This window comes from Heterodontus francisci, chromosome 37 (genome assembly GCF_036365525.1).
Source record: "Heterodontus francisci isolate sHetFra1 chromosome 37, sHetFra1.hap1, whole genome shotgun sequence".
Classification (NCBI taxonomy): Eukaryota; Metazoa; Chordata; class Chondrichthyes; order Heterodontiformes; family Heterodontidae; genus Heterodontus; species Heterodontus francisci.
Genome location: NC_090407.1, coordinates 4,826,389 through 4,842,033, shown reverse-complemented (window position 1 = coordinate 4,842,033; position 15,645 = coordinate 4,826,389). Strand labels below are relative to the sequence as shown.

At 47.9% G+C, this 15,645-nt stretch overlaps 1 protein-coding gene across 5 annotated transcripts in view; it reads left to right on the top strand.

Annotated features, from left to right (window-relative positions):
* The window catches only part of LOC137351978 (tumor necrosis factor receptor superfamily member 5-like), a 94,237-nt gene that overhangs the window by 46,568 nt on the left and 32,024 nt on the right, over positions 1–15,645 (top strand). The window lies entirely within an intron of this gene.

Genomic DNA, 15,645 nt, shown 5'->3' with positions numbered 1-15,645 from the left:
TGCCTTCAGGAAAAGAAACATCCATGTACAGCAACAGTGTAATAATCAGCCAAGTGTTTCCCTTTGTGCAATTAAGACCATTTTTGGGCCTGTTTTTTCTTCTACGTGTTGCTACCCCTGTGGCTTTCACACAGCTGCAGGCAGGCTGCTTGTTCCCCTGCTCTGACACATTAGATGCCCACAGTGGATGTTCTCTGGGTTTTGGAACTGGTAAGGTCCCCATCAAAGACTGCCCCACTTGCTCTGTGCAGAGGCAAACTCGGTCAGGGGAGCAGGACACAGCATATGCGTCTCTTTCTGAGGAGCCAAGGGTAAGGGCCATGACCTGGGGGTGCCTTGAGAAAACCCTCCACTGTCATCGTCCCTATCTGCCTCTTCCATCTCAGGGCTGACCTGCACTTCCCTGCTAACCAAGAGCGGGAGAGCACATTTTTATTTATTTATTTTGAGATACAGCACTGAAACAGGCCCTTCGGCCCACCAAGTCTGTGCCGACCATCAACCACCCATTTATACTACTCCTACATTAATCCCATGACCCTCTCACATCCCCACCTTCCCTCAATTCTCCTACCACCTACCTATACTAGGGGCAATTTATAATGGCCAATTTACCTATAAACCAGCAAGTCTTTGGCTGTGGGAGGAAACCGGAGCACCCGGCGAAAACCCACGTGGTCACAGGGAGATCTTGCAAACTCCGCTCAGGCAGTACCCAGAATCGAACCCGGGTTGCTGGAGCTGTGAGGCTGCAGTGCTAACCACTGTGCCACTTAACTGCAGTTGAATGTGGCATTCAGCCATCAAGGTGATTTTTTGATCAATGCTTTGCAAAGTTGCAGCCATAGTTTGAGGCCATTGCTGTGGGCCAGCACCCACTCATTGGTCTGCCACGTATGAGTCTCAATAAGGGTGAACATTATTTCAATGGAGGTGGTCATGAGACAATGTCCCACACTCTGCCATCACCATCCCCGGATATGTCCTGTCCTACCGGCAGGACAGACCCAGCAGAGGTGGCAGCACAGTGGTATACAGTAGGGAAGAGTTGCCCTGGGAGTTCTCAACATCGACTCTGGACCCCATGAAGTCTCATGGCATCAGATCAAACATGGACAAGGAAACCTACTGCTGATTACCACCTACCGCCCTCCCTCAGCTGATGAGTCAGTACTCCTCCATGTTGAACAGCACTTCGAGGAAGCACTGAGGGTGGCAAGGGCACAGAATGTACTCTGGGTGGGGGACTTCAATGTCCATCACAAAGAGTGGCTTGGTAGCACTACTACTGACCGAGCTGGCCGAGTCCTGAAGGACATATCTGCTAGACTGGGTATGCGGCAGGTGGTGAGTGAACCAACAAGAGGGGAAAACATACTTGACCTCGTCCTCATCAATCTGCCTGCCACAGATGCATCTGTCCATGACAGTATTTGTAGGAGTGCCCACCGCACAGTTGTTGTGGAGACGAAGTCCCGCCTTCACATTGAGGATACCCTCCTACGTGTTGTGTGACATTACCACAGTGCTATGGGATAGATTTCGAACAGATCTAGCAATGCAAAACTGGGCATCTATGAGGCGCTGTGGGCCATCAGCAGCAGCAGAATTGTACTCAACCACAATCTGTAACGTCATGGCCTGGCATATCCCCCACTCTACCATTACCATCAAGCCAGGTGACCAACCCTGGTTCAATGAAGAATGCAGGAGAGCATGCCAGGAGCAGCACCAGGCATACCTCAAAATGAGGTGTCAACCTGGTGAAGCTGCAACACAGGACTATCTGCGTGCCAAACTGCGTAAGCAGCATGCGATAGACAGAGCTAAGCGATCCCATAATCAACGGATCAGATCTAAGCTCTGCAGTCCTGCCACATCCAGTCATGAATGGTGGTGGGCAATTAAACAACCAACTGGAGGAGGTGGCTCCACAAATATCCCCATCCTCAATGATGGGGGAGCCCAGCACATCAGTGCAAAAGATAAGGCTGAAGCATTTGCAACAATCTTCAGCCAGAAGTGCGAGTTGATGATCCATCTCGGCCCCCTCCTGAAGTCCCCAGCATCACAGATGCCAGACTTCAGCCAATTCGATTCACTCCGTGTGATATCAAGAAATGACTGAAGGCACTGGATACTGCAAAGGCAATGGGCCCTGACAATATTCCGGCAATAATACTGAAGACCTATGCTCCAGAACTTGCCGCACCCCTGGCCAAGCTGTTCCAGTACAGCTACAACACTGGCATCTACCCTGCAATGTGGAAAATTGTCCAGGTATGTCCTGTACACAAAAAGCAGGACCAGTCCAACCCGGCCAATTACCGCCCCATCAGCCTACTCTCAATCATCAGTAAAGTGATGGAAGGTGTCATCGACAGTGCCATCAAGCGGCACTTGCTTAGCAATAACCTGCTCAGTGACGCTCAGTTTGGGTTCCGCCAGGGCCACTCAACTCCTGACCTCATTACAGCCTTGGTTCAAACATGGACAAAAGAGGTGAGAGTGACTGCCCTTGACATCAAGGCAGCATTTGATCAAGTATGGCATCAAGGAGCCCTAGCAAAACTGGAGTCAATGGGAATCAGGGGGAAAACCCTGCACTGGTTGGAGTCACACCTAGCACAGAGGAAGATGGTTGTGGTTGTTGGAGGTCAATCATCTGAGCTCCAGGACATCACTGCAGGAATTCCTCAGGGTAGTGTCCTAGGCCCAACCATCTTCTGCTGCTTCATCAATGACCTTCCTTCAGTCTTAAGTTCAGAAGTGGGAATGTTCACTGATGATTGCACAATGTTCAGCACCATTCATGACTCCTCAGATACTGAAGAAATGTGTAGAAATGCAGCAAGACTTGGACAATATCCAGGCTTGGGCTGATAAGTGGCAAGTAACATTCGTGCCACAGAAGTGCCAGGCAATGACCATCTCCAACAAGAGAGAATCTAACCATTTCCCCTTGACATTCAATGGCATTAGCATCGCTGAATCCCCCACTATCAACATCATTGACCAGAAACTGAACTGGAGCAGCCATATAAATACTGTGGCTACAAGAGCAGGTCAGAGGCTAGGAAGCCTGCGGCGAGTAACTCATCTCCTGACTCCCCAAAGCCTGTCCACCATCTACAAGGCACAAGTCAGGAGTGTGATGGAATACTCTCCACTTGCCTGGATGGGTGCAGCTCCAACAACACTCAAGAAGCTCGACACCATCCAGGACAAAGCAGCCCGCTTGATTGGCACCCCATCTACAAACATTCACTCCCTCCACCATTGACGCACAGTGGCAGCAGTGTGTACCATCTACAAGTGCACTGCAGCAACGCACCAAGGCTCCTTAGACAGCACCTTCCAAACCCGCGACCTCTACCAACTAGAAGGACAAGGGCAGCAAATGCATGGGAACACCACCACCTGCAAGTTCCGCTCCAAGTCACACACCATCCAGACATGGAACTATATCGCCGTTCCTTCACTGTCGCTGGGTCAAAATCCTGGAACTCCCTTCCTAACAGCACTGTGGGTGTACCTACCCCACATGGACTGCAGCGGTTCAAGAAGGCAGCTCACCACCAACTTCTCAAGGGCGATTAGGGATGGGCAATAAATGCTGGCCTGGCCAGCGATGCCCACATCCCCTGAATGAATTTTTTTTTAAATGACTCAGACATCCCGACACTCATGTTATAGATGGACTCCTCTATCTCATGCGCAAGGGTGCGCATGACCTCAGGAAATTCTGACAGATGCCCACACATTTCCCTTTGCTGCTTCACAAGTACCTGTTTAGTGTATGACCCCCAAGACTCAGTATCTGTATCCAGCTGAGCAGAGCTTGAGCTGTCCTCAGCTTTCCGATGGAGAGTCTCCACAGCTATCCATGCCTCCAGCACTTGCTCCAGCTCTCATATGGGCCCCCCCAAGGCAGGATTGGAGGCGGGGAGCATGGAGTATCGTGACGGGTGGCAGCGGGACGGAGGGCCCGTCACCCAGCGATGTTCCCGGGGCGGGATAGGCCGACAAAGGCTTTCCGCCCAGAGACCAACTGAGGCCCTTAAGTGGCCCATTAACTGTCAGTTAAGGACTTCTTCCCTCCACCGCTGGGATCTTACCTGCAGCTTTGGAGGGGCATCCGCCACGCGGGGAGGGCATCTTGTAAATGAGGCACCCTCCCTGTGAGCTTGGGGGGGGCGGAGGTGTTGTCTCTCCTCTGTGGATATTTTGTGGCCCACAGGGGACCCCCACTGGGAACAACTTTACCCCCCCAGGACCTCCCCCTCGCACAGCCTGAACGACCAACCCCCCTCGCCGTGGCTTTTCGGACTAGCCCCGACGACCCCACCTCATCTACCTGTGTTCTGGGGTTCCACCACTGGGCCTGTGTCCGAGGCCTCTGCAGTACCGGCAGTGGTCACCTCTCCTGGTAGCGCTGCTAATACTGTTGAGCTGCCGTCACTGAAAGGGATGGCAATCCTGCCTCCTAAAACTTTGAATCAAAAAGACCAGAGGACCGCTCCAGGGTGGGGGGGTGGGGGAAACACGAAAAAGCAGAGGCAGGGATCCCCCTGCCCTTTTGGCCTAGCGCCGGGAGCCCCACCTCCAACACAAAATACAGCCCATAATGTGCTCTTCACCATGTGACACCTTTTCTGCCTGTGGTGCTGGACCCACTGAGGTGTCCGTATCTGTGCTGGTGGAGGGTGCACATGTACGGTGTCTCCTCAGAGTGATTCTCCTCCTTTGAGAACTCCACTGCCTCCTCCCTCGTCTCCTGTTGTAACTCTGGCAACCCATCTGTGGGACATGAAAAACATGTGTTACTGCTGCACATTGGTGAAATTAGGTTCCAACTGAGCATCACGCAAATCCAGACAGTTAATGCGCTCATGATATTGAATCAACGTAAGTGACTGTTCAGTGCTAAGTAACAATGTGATATCTAATGCTTTCACCAGATCTCTGGGCCACTCCCATCTCTCCTTCGGCAACAGCCTGCACCGCTGTCACCCTGCCAATCTCTAGGGCTTCCTCCTCCATTGTGGTCAGGATGCACATTTATGCAGCTTCACCCCTGCTTCTCTCCCAGCAGTTGTGGGCTGTCTAATCCTGAACTGAGAAAAGGATTTTGAGGAGTTAAGTGATTGCTGAGGATGGAGGTAGGACATTTGAGGGGGGTGACTTTGGACTTGGGAGCGAGAACGCACCAAATTGCAGGCGTGTGTTAGTGCTGTCTGTTGAGTTGAAGACTAAAGGAAAAGCCTGGGAAGAAAGGAATGTGTGTGACAGCAAAATGTGTGGCTCAGAGGATTGCTGTGCAGAAGACTGCTACGGAGGTGAGAGAGTGATGACTGCTAGCTGAGAGTTTCAGGGCACTCGCCTTGCTGGCCCTTTGGAGGTCGTGGAAATGTTGATCCATGTCCTCACTTCAACTGCAACCTCATGCCAAGGCTGTCTGTCCTCCTCCTGCCATCCTCTCCATGCTCTTACTGCTTCCAGCATTGCCTACAGAGATGTCTCCATGAACCGGTGGGGGAGGGGGGGGGGGTGGGGTTGGCGGGGGGCAGTCTTTCTACATCTTCCATCCATTTTCCTCCTCACACTGACTCATTCACATCACACACTGCATCCATTGTGAGTGCGGGCTGTGTCCATTTAAATAGGGATCCTTCATTGCTGTATTAGACATGTCATCCCACCCACTCTCCCTAATTGTTCGCAAACCTGGAGGTGGGCTGTTAATTGGTTGGGTCTGGGAAAGAGCAACCGGAAGGCGTGGTAATCAGGGAGTTAGGTTTGCGACCTGGAAATGGACCCTTTGTTGCTCCAGAGACTAAGGCAGTAAGATTCCACGTTGGGTCTCTAAAGATAACATAGAGTCCTTACAGCACAGAGGGAGGCTATTCGGCCCATGCCAGCTCCATGTAGAGTAATCAAGTCAGTCCCATTTCCCTGCTCAATCCCTGTAGACCTGCAAGTTTATTTCCCTCAAGTGCCCATCCAATTTCTTTGGAAATCATTGATCGTCTCTGCCTCCATCGCGCTCGTAGGCAGCAAGTTCCAGGTGATTGCCACTCACTGCGTAAAAGGGTTCTTCCTAACCTCCCCTGTATCTCGAGCCCAAAACGTTAAATCTGTGTCCCCTAGTTTTATTGTATTCTTTTATGGGGATGTGGGCGTCGCTGGCTAGGCCAGCATTTATTGCCCATCCCTAATTGCACATGAGAAGGTGCTGGTGAGCCGTCTTCTTGAACCGCTGCAGTCCATGTGGGGTAGGTACACCCACAGTGCTGTTAGGAAGGGAGTTCCAGGATTTTCATCCATTGACAGTGAAGGAACGGCGATATAGTTCCAAGTCAGGATGGTGTGTGGTTTGGAGCGGAACTTGCAGGTGGTGGTGTTCCCTGCATCTGCTGCCCTTGTAGTTGGTAGAGGTCGCGGGTTTGGAAGGTGCTGTTTGGAAGGGAGTTCCAGGATTTTGACCCAGCGACAGTGAAGAAACGGCGATATAGTTCCAAGTCAGGATGGTGTGTGACTTGGAGGGCAACTTGCAGGTGGTGGTGTTCCCCACAGGGGAAGCCACTTAGGACAGAGGTGAGGAGAAATTTCTTTACTGAGAGGGTTGTGAATCTTTGGAATTCTCTACCACCAGAGGGCTGTGAAAGCTCAATCATTGAGTCTGTTTAAAGCAGAGATTGACAGATTTCTGAATACAAATGACAAAAGGGGATATGGGAATCGTGTGGGAAAAAGGCATTGACGTGGATGATCAGCCATGATCATATTGAATGGCAGGGCAGGCTCAATGGGCTGAATGGCCTACTCCTGCTCCTATGTTCCCTTGCATCTGCTGCCCTTGTCCTTCTAGGTGGTAGAGGTCGCAGGTTTGGAAGGTGCTGTCGCAGGAGCCTCGGTGCATTGCTGCAGTGCTTTGTGTCGATGGTACACCCAGCTGCCACTGTGCGTCGTTGGTGGAGGGAGTGAATGTTTGTGGATGGGGTGCCAATCAAGCGGGCTGCTTTGTCCTGGATGGTGTCGAGTTGCTTGAGTGTTGTTGGAGCTGCAACCATCCAGGCAAGTGGAGTCATCACATTCCATCACATTCCTGATTTGTGCCTTGTAGATGGTGGACAGACTTTGGGGAGTCAGGAGGTGAGTTACTCACTGCAGGATTCCAAGCCTCTGACCTGCTCTTGTAGCCACAGTGTTTATATGGCAGTTTCTGGTCAATGGTAACCCCCCAGGATGTTGATAGTGAGGGATTCAACAATTGTAATACCATTGAATGTCAAGGGGAGATGGTTAGATTCTCTCTTGTTGGAGATGGTCATTGCCTGGCACTTGTGTGGTGCAAATGTTACTTGCCACTTATCAGCCCAAGCCTGGGTATTGTCTAGGTCTTGCTGCATTTCTGCACGGACTGCTTCAGTATCTGAGGAGTCATGAATGGTGCTGAACATTGTGCAATCATCAGCGAACATCCCCACTTCTGACCTTATGATTGAAGGAAGGTCATTGATGAAGCAGCTGAAGATGGTTGGGCCTAGGACACTACTCTGAGGAACTCCTGCAATGATGTTCTGGAGCTGAGCTGATTGAACTCCAACAACTACGACCATTTTCCTTTGTGCTAGGTATGACTCCAACCAGCGGAGAGTTTTCCCCTGATTCCCATTGACTTCAGTTTTGCTAGGACCCCTTGATTACGTACTCTCTCAAATGCTGCCTTGATGTCAAGGGCGTCATTCTCACCTCACCTCTGGAGTTCAGCTCTTTTGTCCATGTTTGGACCAAGGCTGTAAAGAGGTCAGGAGCTGAGTGGCCCCAGCAGAGCAAACTGAGAGTCTGTGAGCAGGTTCCTGCTAAGCAAGTGCCGCTTGATATCACTGTCGACAACACCTTCCATCACTTTACTGATGATCGAGAGTAGACTGATGGGGAGGTAATTGGCCGGGTTGGATTTGTCCTGCTTTTTGTGTACAGGACATAACAGGGTAATTTGCTACATTGCCAGGTAGATGCCAGTGTTGTAGCTGTACTGGAACAGCTTGGCTAGGGGCATGGCAAGTTCTGGAGCACAGGTCTTGGTGAGGACAAGGTCAAGTATGTTTTTCCCTCCTGTTGGTTCCCTCAACACCTGCCGCAGACCCAGTCTAGCAGCTATGTCCTTTAGGGCTCGGTCAGTAGCGATGCTACCGAGCCACTCCTGTTGATGGACATTGAAGTCCCCCACCCAGAGTACATTCTGTGCCCTTGCCACCCTCAGTGCTTCCTCCAAGTGGTGTTTAACATGGAGGAGTACTGATTCATCAGCTGAGTGGGGTGGGGGTGGGGGTGCGGGTGGCAGTAGGTGGTAATCAGCAGGAGAAGCAGAGTTAACGTTTCGAACTAGTTCCGAAGAAGGGTCGCCGACCCGAAACGTTAACTCTGCTTCTCTTTTCACAGATGCTGCCAGACCTGCTGAGTGGTTCCAGCATTTCTTGTTTTTATTTCAGATTTCCAGCATCCGCAGTATTTTGCTTTTATGTAATCAGCAGGAGGTTTCCTTGCCCATGTTTGACCTGATACCGTGAAACTTCATTGGGTCTGGAGTCAATGTTGAGGACTTTCAGGTAACTCCCTCCCGACTGTTTACCACTGTGCCGCCACCTCTGCTGAGTCTGTCCTACCGGTGGGCTAGGACATACACGGGGATGTCGGTGTCTGGGACATTGTCAGCTATGATTCAGTGAGTATGACTGTGTCAGGCTGTTGCTTGACTAGGCTGTGGGACAGCTCTCCCAGCTTTGGCACAAGCTCCCAGATGTTAGTAAGGAGGACTTTGCAGTGTCGACAAGGCTGGGTTTGCTGTTGTCGTTTCCGGTGCCCAGGTCGATGCTAGGTGGTCCGTCTGGTTTCATTCCTTAGAGACTTCATAGTGGTTAGATACAACTGAGTAGCTTGCTTGGCCGTTTCAGGGGGCACTTAAGGGTCAACAACATTGCTATTGGCCCAGAGTCACATATAGGCCTGACCAAGTAAGGACAACAAATTTCCTTCCCTAAAGGACATTAGTGAACCCGATTGGTTTTTACAACAATCGATGATGGTTTCATGGCCATCATTAGACTAGCTTTTAATTTTAGATTTATTAATTGAATTCAGATTCCACCTTCTGCCATGGTGGGATTCAAACCCATGTCCCCAGAGCAATACCCTGTTTCTCTGGATTACTAGTCCAGTGACAATACCACTCTGCCACCGCCTCCCCCGGTTGATCATGCCCCCTATATTTACGTCCAAATTGTTAATATTGTTATGACCGAGGTGGGAGGAATGCACTGTTTATTCTAGTTCCACTTCTCCACAGGTCACAACATATATTTAAATTTTCCCACTTACCAATTAGGTTCAATTAGGTGGTTTTCCAGCATGTATTGGATTTCTGCTTTTATCTAGACCTGTTTCTCGGGACTTAAGCGGTAAGGATGCTGTTTTATAGGAAAGGATTCCCCTACATCCACATCATGTGTGGCTCAGGTTGAATATCCTGACTTATCCCTACAGACTAAAGGCTTGCTCAGGTCGGGAAAAAGAACCCGACCCGAACCCAACCGAACCACAGCGGACCCGAGCCCAACCCAGCCTGAGTCCCTCTGATTTTGCCCTGCGCCAGACCCGACCCGAGTCCAACCCGACCCGACCATCCCTTTTCTAACCTTTGTGACACCGAACCTGCAAGAAGCTGCAGCGCATGAGTGATGACGTCATAGTGACGTCATTCGCTCACTCCGCAGACTCAGTTTCATCCTGGACTCCCAGCTCAGGTAAGTTTTTTAATTTCCATACTTACCGGCAGAGCACTTACCATGTGTGTGTCCGGCCCGGCCTGGACCCAGCCCAACCCAGACTAGGCCTGACCCAACCCAAGCCCGAAAACCGAACCCGGAAGAGGGGCCCGACGCAACCCGAACCCAACCTGTGTCGTCGGGTCCCGTCGGTTTCGGATCGGGTAGCAGGCCTTTACTACAGACTCGTTTGAATGCTGTGAGTAGTCTTGCTAGGTCTTCTCTTTATTGATTTAGAGATACAGCACTGAAACAGGCCCTTCGGCCCACCGAGTCTGTGCCGGCCAACAACCACCCATTTATACTAACCCTACAGTAATCCCATATTCCCTACCACTTACCTACACTAGGGGCAATTTACAATGGCCAATTTACCTATCACCTGCAAGTCTTTGGCTGTGGGAGGAAACCGGAGCACCCGACGAAAACCCACGCGGTTACAGGGAGAACTTGCAAACTCCGCACAGGCAGTACCCAGAACCTTTCTGCATCTAAGTATAAAAGCATTGTGTCCAATCTCCCTCACAATTCAGTATTAGCTAACCGGATAGTAGGAGGTTCAATTTGAGAATTGTGTAGGTCTCCTTCTGCCTCATCCTCACTATTCCTTTCATCCTTCACTGTCCCTACTGCCTGACATACCTGTGCTTGCTTATCCACCTCCCGGCGATGATATTGTATTAACAATTGATATGACACAGCCAATTCTTTTTCCGGCAATCTGGGGTGCCAGTCAAATAATTTACCAATTCTCTTGACCAGTTTATATGGACCACTGAACTGTACTTTCAATGGTTCACCCTGTAAAGGTAATAATACTAACATTTCATCCCCTGCTTGAAATGTTCAGGTCTTGGCATGCTCGTCTGCTGTTTTTTCATAGTTTTTTGGGAAGCTTTAAGGTGTTCTTGAGCCACTTCGCAAGCTCTCGTGAGCCATTCCCGAAATACGGATACATAATCTAGCACAGAAGATTCATCCTTCTGTTCTAAAAATCTTTCCTTAATTAGTTTTAGAGGACCTCTTACCTCATGTCCGTAAACTAATTCAAAGGGAATAAAACTGATAGACTCATTAGGTGAATCCCTCGTGGTAAACAAAAGAAATTCTAGTCCTTAATCCCAAGCATGGGGATATTCATGACAATATGCCCAGATCATCGTTTTGAGTGTCTGATGGAGCCCTTCTAAAGCTCCCTGTGTCTGTGGGTGTTATGCTGAAGACTTTAACTGTGTTCTACCTAAGTTACCCGTAACTTGCTGAAAAATTTTAGACATAAAATTGGAACCTTGATCAGACTGAATCTCAATCAGTAATCCATTTCTAGTGAAGAACTGGGTTAACTTTTCAACCACTACCTTAGCAGAAATTGTTCTTAAGGCAATGGCCTCTGGGAACCGATTAGCTATATCCATGATAGTGAGTATATATTGGTGTCCCGCTTTTGTTTTCAGTAAGTGTCCTACACAGACTACCAACACTCGACTAAATGGTTCCCCAAAAACTGGCAAGGGAATTAGAGATGCTGTTTTGATGGCAGGTTGTGGATTTCCCGCAATCTGGCATGTATGGCACATTTTACAAAACATGCTTGGAAAGACCTGGCCAGTAAAAATGTTGACTTATACATGAATTGGTCTTCTGGAACCCCACATGTCCTGCTATAGGAATTCAATGCACTATCCTTAATAGTTCTTGGCGATACTTTGGCAGTACCACTATCTGATGAAGTACCATCCATTCTTCTTCTGCAGGTCTCCACTTCAGAATCCCATTTTTAATATAATAGCCTTCTAGAACTCCTTTTGCCTCAGCTTCTATTACAGCTAATTGTGCCACTTTATTTAACTCTGGATCAGCTTACTGAGCCTTGATCAAAGAAGACTTATTAAACATTTCCTTTGGATTATCCAAATCCGCAAAGAAAGTTTCAGATTTTCAACAATCTGGCTGTGGTGCCAGTTTTACCTCCAACAGTGGAACCTGTTGAGCCATTGCACATGGAGGAAAAATTCCTGCAAGCTTTTCCTGTAATTGTTCTGTCTCTTTAACTTCACTTGGTTTTACCGTGATCACTGGAGAAGCTACTACTTTCGCTGTGGCCAAATCATGCCCCAGGAATAAGTCACACTCTGGATGCATCCAATACAAAGGTACATGTATATACTCCCCACCAATACCATTCACTAAAACTTTAGCATTCAAATGCACTCTCTGGTGGAAATGTTATGCCTTTTCCCAGCAAAAGAGTTTGGGTGGCTCCTGTATCCCTAAGTATAACTATCGGTTTGGCTGCCTCACTTCAGGCATAAGGAGTTACTTTTCCTTTTGACAAGAATTTCCTATAACTCTCAGGTATCTTATTCACAACTCCTGCACTCACAGGTGGTTTTGGTATTTGGCCTTACACTGGCAGTCAGAGCTACAACTTGATCTGTTGTACTCTCGGGCCCCTTTCTCTGCATTGGCTTTGTTTACCTCATTAAGTCCCATGGGTTTACCTCGCAACTTCCAGCATTCTGCATGAAGGTGTCCCACCTTGTGACAATGGTAACACTTAGGCTTGCGGACCTCACTTCCACCCTCAACATCTTCCTTTCTGGCCTGGGGAGGAGATCCTGGGGCGTTCTCAGCTGTCCCTTTCTGTCCCCAGCGACTTGCCTTCCTTTCACTCTCCCACCTGTTGTCCTTCTTGGGTTTGTGGGGGTGGCAGACAAAAGGTTTGGGCTGATAAACAAGCTCATAATCATCAGTAATTTCCAACGCCTGTCTGGCTATTGAAATCTTCTGGTTCACTACATGAGTTCTTACTTATAGAGGGAGTGAATTTTTAAATTCTTCCAGGAGAATTCGTTCCCCAAGGTTCTCATACATGGCCTCCATCTTTAGTGCCCATATCCAACAATCAAAATTAATTTGCTTTACCCTCTCAAATTCTATATAAGTCTGCCCAGACAATCTCCAGAGGTTCTGCAATTTCAGTCGGTAAGCTTCAGGGACTAACTCATACGCAGTGGTAATGGCCTTTATTGCCATCTCATAAACTGCAGAAGCCTCCTCAGAAAGCACGGCATAAACTTCATAAGCTCTGCCTATCAACCTGCTTTGCATAATCAGTGTCCAGCTTTCCTTTGGCCACTTCATCTGTTTGGCTAGCTTTTCAAAAGAAATTAAAAATGCCTCTACGTTCCTTTCCTCAAACGTAGGAAGGGCTTGCACAAATTTAAACAGCTGTCCACTGGTTCCTGGGCTGGAGCCAGATCTTTCCTCACCAGAATTTTTCTTGAAGTCAAGGCTACCCTGTCGTTTCAGTTGAGCTTTTTAACTTCAAATTCCCTCCCTTCTCTTTCTCTTTCTCTTTGAAATTCTAGTTCAAGTTTTGTCATTGTCAATTCTCTTTCTTTTCAAGTTCAAGCTGCTTTATCTGTAAGCGAATTTTAGCTAATTCAACTGCACTAATTTCTGGTTTGCTTTCTTCCTCTTCCAGTTGTAATGCTGTGCTATTACTTTAATTATGTCTGGTTTCTTAGCTCCTGACTTTAACTCTAACCCCTATTTTGCTTCCAATGCCATTAGCTTATCCTTGGTTAAGTTCCTCAGATCACTGAGGGATACATCCTCCTTCCTTAGAAAAGTCGCAGCAACTATTAAAGACATTCTGCTGGTGTAGACTTTATTACACAAGGGACCTGTTTCCTTTTTTTATTTTTCCTTTTTTCAGTTATTGTTACCCCACTTACAATTGTATGTCGTTGGTGTTGGGTTTATCCCGCAAAAAGCCCCCAATTATATGTTACAACCAGGGCAGGAGGAGTGCACTGTTTATTCTAGTTCCACTTCTTCACAGGTCAGAACATGTATTTAAATTTCTCACTTACCAATACGGTCAATCATATAATCTGTTTTTCCCTGAATAAAATACGCCAACCAGATTTCTTTAATAAACAACAAAATTATCAGTTTATTATAACACAAGTCTTAACCAGTAATGAAGTAAAGCACAAACACACAGATTGAAATATTACAGTTCCTTTTTTAACTTGGCTCCTCACACTCTCTCTCACATACACATACCAGTTAACCGGAAAAATTAAATGGATTTTTGTTTAGAGCTGTGTTACAAAAAAAATACTTAGGCGAAATACTTTCTCATTCTTGAAGAAAAAAAAGATCTGGGAAGATGTTCTTTGTTTTGGTTTGGCGTCCCAAATGCGTATAGACGGCTGTCACTGACATCTCCCTAGAACAGTTCTTTCCGGGCGATGTTAAAGATCAGTTTGTGTAGGCTTTTCAGGAAGTGCAGCTGGAGAGGGTTCAGATAGGCCTTACAGCAGAAATACAGCAACAGGGGTTTCAGTTGCCACATATTCGATATGTAGGGTTTCTTCAAATACAGGAGGAAAGAGGAGGCTGACACACTGGACACACAGGGTTTCTTTCAAAGGAAGAGAAGGCAGCTCACCACCACCTTCTCAAGGGTAATTAGGGATGAGCAATGAATGCTGGCCTAGCTAGTGACGCCCACATCCCATGAATGAATTTTTAAAAATGAGCTGGGTTTTTCTTGGCAGGCAAAACTCCAACTATCTTTTGTAACAATTCAAAGTGAAACCAAAAACATTCCAGGAGTCAAGACTCCTGACCTGTACAAATCTTGACCTGTCACTTCCTTGTAAACATCTCCCCAAGTCGAAAGAACAAGCTCCCTGCTGGTATTTTATCTGAAAACAGGTGCCTTCCAGTAAGGGCCTGTTTACAAGCCAAGTCCAGGAAGCCTTCTGGTGACTTCTTTTATAAAAAACACAAAGTTCACCTTCTCTTCCAGATGAATCGGTGTCCATAATTCAACTACAGGTCCTTATGAACATATCTTACATAAAATAGAAGCACTTTCATAACAACATAGAGCACAAAAAACAGGGGACCCAGTACTGAGCCTTGTGGAATGCCACTGGAAATAGCCTTCCAGTCACAAAAACACCCGTCAACAATTACCCTTTGTTTCCTGACATTGAGCCAATATCCAGCTGGCTACATTTCCCTGGATCCCCTGAGACTTCATTTTTTTAACTAGTTTGCCCTGTGGGACCTTGTCAAAAGCCTTGCTAAAATGCATGTAGACCACATCAACTGCACTAACTTCACCTATCCTCCTTGTTACTTCTTCAATTAGGGCGGCACAGTGGCGCAGTGGTTAGCACCGCAGCCTCACAGCTCCAGGGACCCGGGTTCGATTCCGGGTACTGCCTGTGTGGAGTTTGCAAGTTCTCCCTGTGTCTGCGTGGGTTTTCTCCGGGTGCTCCGGTTTCCTCCCACAAGCCAAAAGACTTGCAGGTTGATAGGTAAATTGGCCATTATAAATTGTCACTAGTATAGGTAGGTGGTAGGGAAATATAAGAACAGGTGGGGATGTTTGGTAGGAATATGGGATTAGTGTAGGATTAGTATAAATGGGTGGTTGATGTTCGGCACAGACTCGGTGGGCCGAAGGGCCTGTTTCAGTGCTGTATCTCTAATCATAATCTAAAAAGATTCAATCAAGTTAATCAGACAAGATCTTTCCTTAACAAATACATGCTGACTATACTGATTAATCCATATCATCAGATCATAAGAAATAGGAGCAGGAATAGGCCATTCGGCCCCTCGAGCCTGCTCCACCATTCAGTAAGATCATGGCTGATCTGATTGTGCCCTTAACTCCACTGTCCTGCCAGTTCCCTTGTAGATCTAAAATCTGTCGAACGCAGCCTTGACTATATTCAATGACCCAGCCTCCACTGCTCTCTGGGGAAGAGAATTCCAAAGATTAACG